Source organism: Triticum dicoccoides, chromosome 1A (genome assembly GCF_002162155.2).
Source record: "Triticum dicoccoides isolate Atlit2015 ecotype Zavitan chromosome 1A, WEW_v2.0, whole genome shotgun sequence".
Lineage (NCBI taxonomy): Eukaryota > Viridiplantae > Streptophyta > Magnoliopsida > Poales > Poaceae > Triticum > Triticum dicoccoides.
Window position 1 is genome coordinate 306630726 of NC_041380.1, and position 6917 is coordinate 306637642.

The 6917-nt window shown below is 43.1% G+C and overlaps 1 long non-coding RNA gene across 6 annotated transcripts; it reads right to left on the reverse strand.

Annotated features, from left to right (window-relative positions):
* Nucleotides 1-627: 627 nt before the first annotated feature.
* On the reverse strand, nt 628-4890 carry LOC119270006. Of its 6 annotated transcripts, XR_005133890.1 has the most exons (6): nt 4425-4890; nt 4175-4260; nt 3420-4053; nt 2610-2755; nt 2355-2455; nt 628-2268 (listed from the first exon to the last, which is right to left on the reverse strand). It is a non-coding gene; the product is annotated as an uncharacterized LOC119270006 (long non-coding RNA). The 6 variants fall into 6 exon arrangements; XR_005133891.1 differs by lacking the exon at nt 4175-4260; XR_005133887.1 differs by having other exon boundaries at nt 3420-4260.
* Nucleotides 4891-6917: the final 2027 nt, after the last annotated feature.

The following is a 6917-nucleotide window of genomic DNA, read 5'->3' on the forward strand; positions in this document are numbered from 1 at the left end:
ACATCAGTGCTTTACACCCATAGCTCAGATTTAACTAGTACTAGTTGACTCGTTGCGCCAAATGGCACAGAGACCCACTAAAACCATATTGTCGATGAAAATAGTTTCATTTTGCAAGAACATATTTGATATTGGTAATAGAAAGCCCATCTGTTAAGTCATGCTATATTGAAAATATGATTATCACGCTGAGAAGTCTGAGTTTGAAAAAAAAATCATATTTTTATAACATGCATAGACCAACTAAGGAAGTATTTTTTTAAAGTTAAAAATATCGTTATCTCCATGAGAAATCTGAGTTTGAAAAAAAAACATGTTTGTATAATATTTAGACTTGTTTGTGTGGCCCATCTGGAGTCGGGCTTGCATCTCCTTTCCTGTTATTAAGGATTTCTCTGCATACATGGTTACACAAATGGACCGTTACACCAAACAGCACAATGTCTATTTCAAACACGAATTGTTTTGAAAATTAAATTAAGTTTTAGCACGGAGGAACAGTCCAGACTTGAAACAGCGGATGCAACCACTTTACAAATTCAAACTCTTTAGTACCCATTTATGATTATAACGTCTAATGGAACAAGGTGTCAATTTAGAATAAAGAGTTATTTGAAATGTGTTTCATTCGTTCTTTACAAAGTGGTAGATACAATTTCACTGAAAATAAGAATTTTCAGGCTCATTTAAAACGGTATTTTCATGCATACAAACCATAACTAAACAACGTGAATGTAAATATATATGACTGAGTCATACTTCCTAATACAAAAGCAAGTAGGTAGGCCTGTTTTAGAGATTGTGGTAAATTACAGGTCATTATTACACGCAAAATGTTTTTGTTTCGGAGCAGAACACTGATATCTTTGTCTTCATATCCTTTTCTTCTCAGAGCTGGAGTGTGATGCCTTGCTCCTATTCATGGCTCTTGACCTACAATTTTTGAACAAACTAAATTAGTTATTCATTCAATGGGAAATCTGAAGTGGGGATTACTTCGCCAATATCGTTAGCAAGTTTATGAGGGAAAAGAAAGCAATGTAACTTCCAAAAGCAAAGGTAAGAATGAAGTACATACTGTAGCTGGGAAAGTAGGAACATGAGCTGCGACATGTTTCAGAAAAATGGTCGAGGTTCCCTGATCCTAATAATATGAGCTACGATTATTTTGTCAGGGACTCATGGCTGTATATAACTTTCACAAGCAACATCCCATATGTGACAACCTACCTTCGACCACAAAACTATATAATCTATATAATGGTGAAAAATGGAGCTTTCGATAACATACATACCTATTTTTCCTAAAGCAAAGCTAAGAATGAAGTACGCAGTATTTTAACTGGAAAAGTAGGAAAATTAAATCATATACTCTGAAACATATTGCAGAAAGAGAAGTGTGAAGCACACTTCCTTGAAATTTGAACATAAGCGGACATATATTTTTGTTGAGCCTGCTATATATCTATGGGGAAGCATGGATAAGAAAAGATAGAAATTTAGAAAATGTATGCAAATTCACATATATTTTTCTAAAATCCCATGGAAATGTGTTGGTCCACTTGGTCTATCAGGTTAGTGTATTTCAAAAAAGCAAATCCGGCAGCTAATAGTTTGGATAAAACCTCTAGATAGTAGAAAACAACTTCCAATGATTCAGTTGTACATACTAAAAAGTTCGCCAGGAAATGAGACGAGCCAGCAAAATACACTAAGTTACAGAAGAAGCACCTAAAATACAATAGTGGCAGTTAGTTTGGCAAGAAACCTGCATATATTTGAGTGCAATTCACATCCTCTAGGCCATCGTTCTCACGCATTTTTTTCTAGTAAGTAGAAAGCATATACAAAGTATGAAAAAGGGATACAGATTACACAACAAATAGTAGTTTTAGAGCTTTAGAAGGCCGTCCAGTTTTGCATAGTATGCTTTCACCTATGGAGAACTGGACACTGTACTACTAATTTCAGAGTCAAGACATATTTCAATCTCTAAAAGAAACCTGACACGAATCATCTGCTACTCTAGAAATTTGATTTATCACGCCTAACCAACATGGAACGATCATCTAACTTTCTGGCTATACTAACGTGTAAATATTTGGCAGGTATAGACTATAGTGTCAACCATACAGTATTATTTGCAAAAGCAAGGAAGGTTGCTGTAGCTAGATAAATGACCCGTTTCAAGTTGACTGCCAAATTTTTATTACAAAGTGGATGCCTACTAATAGCGCATCTCGGGGAATCACAGTGAGATTGAAAGGCCTGGAGAAATGCAAAACGGCAAGATAAAATTCAGACATTGGCATAGAGAGAAACTAATAGAAAAACATGCACCATCAATCACTCACCAAGGTCAGCAGCTGGACAATAGCTGAGCTGCCGTAGATGGTTACCAAGTAATGAACAGAAGGAAAATCAGTACAAAATAACCATGAGAGCACCAAACTATCTGCAAACAAGAAGGCCCTTTCTTGGATTATACAGGACGAGTACGCCATGATGATCCAAAGAACAAAAATATGGATTTAAATTTATAGAGCAATGCTAGGAAGATATTGTCTTGAAGAACGGAAAGTAAGAGAACAATAAAGCAAGCAACGAACCTGCAAAAATATCCTCCAAATTTTGCGTGAAAATCCATCGAATATATCCTTGACCGCATATTTGTCTCTGTCAAGGTACTCTACAGGAAGGTTCTCCAAAAAACAGAGTAAAGTTGTTTTTCCTTTTTGAGAGTTTGATAGCAAACCTGCAATGCATCAAAAAGGGATTAGAATTGATAAGAAAATAAATCTCTGCTATTTTATAGTCAAAGAACATGCTTCAATCAACAAAAATACAAAAACATTGAAATTTGACGGTGTAAGGAACCTGCAGTGATATATTGAGCCATAAACTACTTTGCAATTATATATTGAACCATAAACCTGAAACTCTACTTTGATGCCAATATATTTATAACTGGGAAAGTAGGAAAATGAAATCATATACTCTAAAACATATTGCAGAAACAGAAGCGTGAAGCACACTTCCTTGAAATTTGAACACAAGTGAACATTCATTTAGAATATGTAGCTAACATAAACTTAAGCAAGACTATTCAAATGATCATGGTACATGGTGGATTTATCATAATTGATATTTGGCTGGAAGTGGATAAGTTCTCTAGTTATTCTGAAGCTCATTTTCAGTAGTCAGATAAATCAACCTGATTTCCTAGCTTAGACGTTTCAGACATGTCTCACAATATGATGTGACCATGGGTTCAATCCCATATTCAATTATGTACGAAGAGAGGCCCCATTTGGGTACAATCTTGGAAAGCTATTTGGAAAAGAGAGGCCATACTGATACATTTAGATCAAACCCCATGTGTAGTGGGCGCAGCAGTGGTTGCAAACAAAGAGCCTTACCTGAATGTGAAACGATGCTTAGCATTCTGCCTCACCAATTGATCTGCAAAGGATCTTCACAAAAGAGAGCATATTAGAGAGAGAGATAGGATTAGGCAAATGTATATAGCAAAGCATCTACAGTAATGTCATCACACTGCCAGTTTCAATTCACGCAAAACAATTGACAATTTAGTCAACAAATAGCTTCAAGTTCTCATGATCATAGTTGATTTCATAATCTAGTCCACCATGTTGATGCTCTGAATATCAATTAAAAAAGTTCATTTGAAAGGGTTATTTTAGACTACATAACTTGAAGTGGTGTAGCAATTAAGTACTACAGCAGACCGAATAGTAACAGGCCAATTATAAACAATGCAGTGCAATGCCCTTTTCCTTATGATGGTGTTCCTTAGTGTAACCTACAAACCAAATCGAGCATGAAAATAACCATGTTACCTATTTTTGTGCTACATATAGACTGAAACCAAGTAAGATAATGTAACCTGACAAGAAGTACAGTATCGTTGATAACAGAATAGAAATTGAGAACTGGCCATTCCAAACAAAAACAACATTGCTAGTGTTGCAAAAATGGATAATCCAACGTCAAATAGTGATGCCTCCGTCAATCAAATCCCTGGGAATTTTCCTGCAGATGGCATAACACAAAAACAAATCTCAAAACACTGTACAACTCAGTAGAAATCCAAAAACTGCACTGGACAATGCCAGCAAAAAAGTCACACCCACCGACTATCATTAGACCATACCGTAATTTTTGCATTTTCAGTGTTAAGATCGTTCATAAATATATCATCTATAGTGCAGTTCTCCAGAAATAGACGAGCTAATCATTCTGTTCTACAAAAAGACCTAAATCAGTACTGCCGACTATCCATGCTCAAAGTAAAAACATCAATTCATAGCTAATCCCCAAATACAGATAGTAATCCAACGAAATCAAAACACCGCAGTCACCAAATATGGAGATCTGAAGATCGGAAGGGAGGAAGATGGTACCTGTAAAAGTCGACGAACTTGAGCTTGCTCGAGGAGTGGCCAAACGCACACAACACACATGCAGCAAGCAGGGCAGGAGGACCAGGGAGAGCAGGGATTCGAAGGAAGTTACCTTGCCGGGACTGGATTCCTGGGGGTAATGGTGGAGCTGACTCTCGGCGGCGGCCAGGGCGACTCCACCCGGCGGCTAGGGTGACTCCATGCGGCGGCTAGCAAATCCAGGCGGCAGCGGTGGCGAGGCCATGTGGGCGCTCTCGATCCAATCAACGGCGGCGAGTAAGATTAGGAGTGGTCTTCTCCTAGGATCGGGCTGATGGCATCCCTGACGGCGCATCGAGGGCAGCGGCGTTGGAGAGGAGGGAGCAGGGAGGAGACGAGGTGGAGGGGGCTCGAGGGCGGCGACGTGGGAGAGGAGGGAGCAGGGAGGAGACGAGGCGGAGGGGGCGCGGGCCTGACGAGAAGGGTTGGCGCGGCGGCCACGGTTTTGACCCTTTTGCACGTTACACAGGACGAGCGCGGCGCTCGGGCAGTGGGATCGGCGAATCCCGACCGCAATGAGACGTGCAGCCAGTGCCACTGACGAAAGGGACCAGGAGCAGCACCGGCCCATCCGTCATCATTATAGGACAGACGCGGGTGCATAAGCCGGGTACACACACATCGTCCTATCCCTACGCGCCGCGGGCAGTGCGAGGAGCGGTCCCCACGCGCGTTTGGCCCGCGACGCGATGTAGGAGACAAAGCTCACACGAGAAAGTCACAAAAGTGAGACCAACTTGTGGGACCAAATAACAGGCAGGCCCACTTGCAGCCGCACAACAGGTGAAATGGAGGGGCTAGCGGGAAGCAGAAATGACACAGCGTCCATGACGCGTGCACGCGGCGCTGCAGAAGAGGCCGCTCGCGCACCCTAAAAACGGGCACCCAACCAATCGAAAATCGCCCGAGCCCACAGGTCATTCCCTGTCCACGTTTCACCGCGCAGTCAAAATAACAACACACGTTTTCCAGCCAGATCCAACAGACAGCAGCAAAAAAAAGACCGCGTTGACCCTGATCAAACGGCCAACAAAGGCTGAAATCGGGGGAGCCTTTTCCATGCGAGTTGGCCAGCTTCATTATTGTTTTAAATCTGACAAGATTCAGTTGTTACCTCAAATTAGAGCACATCCAGGCAGCTAGCCCTGCCTCTTCTCCCAAAGAAGTAGTGGCCTCCGCCGCGCGATGGAGTAGGCCCTGTGCCATCCATCGTTCCGACCAACACGGGGAAAGTCTGACGTTGACTCCTGTAATGGACGTCGTCGACGGACCCTGGCACCAGCGGCGGCGGCAGGACTTCGATTGATGGATTGACCACTTCTTCGACATGCACGAACACTGGATACATGTACATCCCTAACGTGGTTTGCGGCGATCTTGGTGGCGACAAATAGTACAACTCCGGTTCCTGCACCGGTATCTCAATACCAATCACCTTCGGTATGGTGGACGGCTTCTTCATCCATGCCATAACCGTCAGAGCCCAGCTGTCTGAAGGAACAAACATACTTACGAGCTCACCTCCAAGGTCGTTGATAAGTTCATTCATGGACTCGCTGTTCCAAGCACGTTGAGGTATGCTGTGAAAGGTAAGCTTTGTTAAAAACTCATGCTCAGAGGGCACCGAGCCCCATCCTGGGTGCCACCGATCAAAGCTCACCAGCGCGCCATCGCAGAACAAACGCCGGAAAGATTCGAACACACGACTGCAGTCGAAAGTTGTCCGGAACCTGACGAAGAACTCAACCGGTGGCGGACAGACTTCGATTAGCAAGTCACTTATTTGGATGTCGTGCGCAATGCCAAGAGTTTTAACAAGGTCGTCCGGCGAGACGGGAGGCCGGTCGCCGTTGATGGTTACTGTCGGTGTCAAAACCGGCGGATCTCGGGTAGGGGGTCCCGAACTGTGCGTCTAGGTCGGATGGTAACAGGAGGCAGGGGACACGATGTTTTACCCAGGTTCGGGCCCTCTTGATGGAGGTAAAACCCTACGTCATGCTTGATTAATATTGATGATATGGGTAGTACAAGAGTAGATCTACCACGAGATCAGAGAGGCCAAACCCTAGAAGCTAGCCTATGGTATGATTGTTGCTCGTCCTACGGACTAAAACTCTCCGGTTTATATAGACACCGGAGAGGGCTAGGGTTACACATAGTCGGTTACAATGGTAGGAGATCTACATATCCGTATCGCCAATGCTTGCCTTCCACGCCAAGGAAAGTCCCTTCCGAACACGGGACGAAGTCGTCAATCTTGTATCTTCATAGTCCAGGAGTCCGGCCGAAGATATAGTCCGGCTACCCGGACACCCCCTAATCCAGGACTCCCTCAGTAGCCCCCGAACCAGGCTTCAATGATGATGAGTCCGGCGCGCAAATTGTTTTCGGCATTGCAAGGCGGGTTCTTCTCCAAATTCCATGTACCTGTTGAATAGTGTCCGGTTCCTTGTA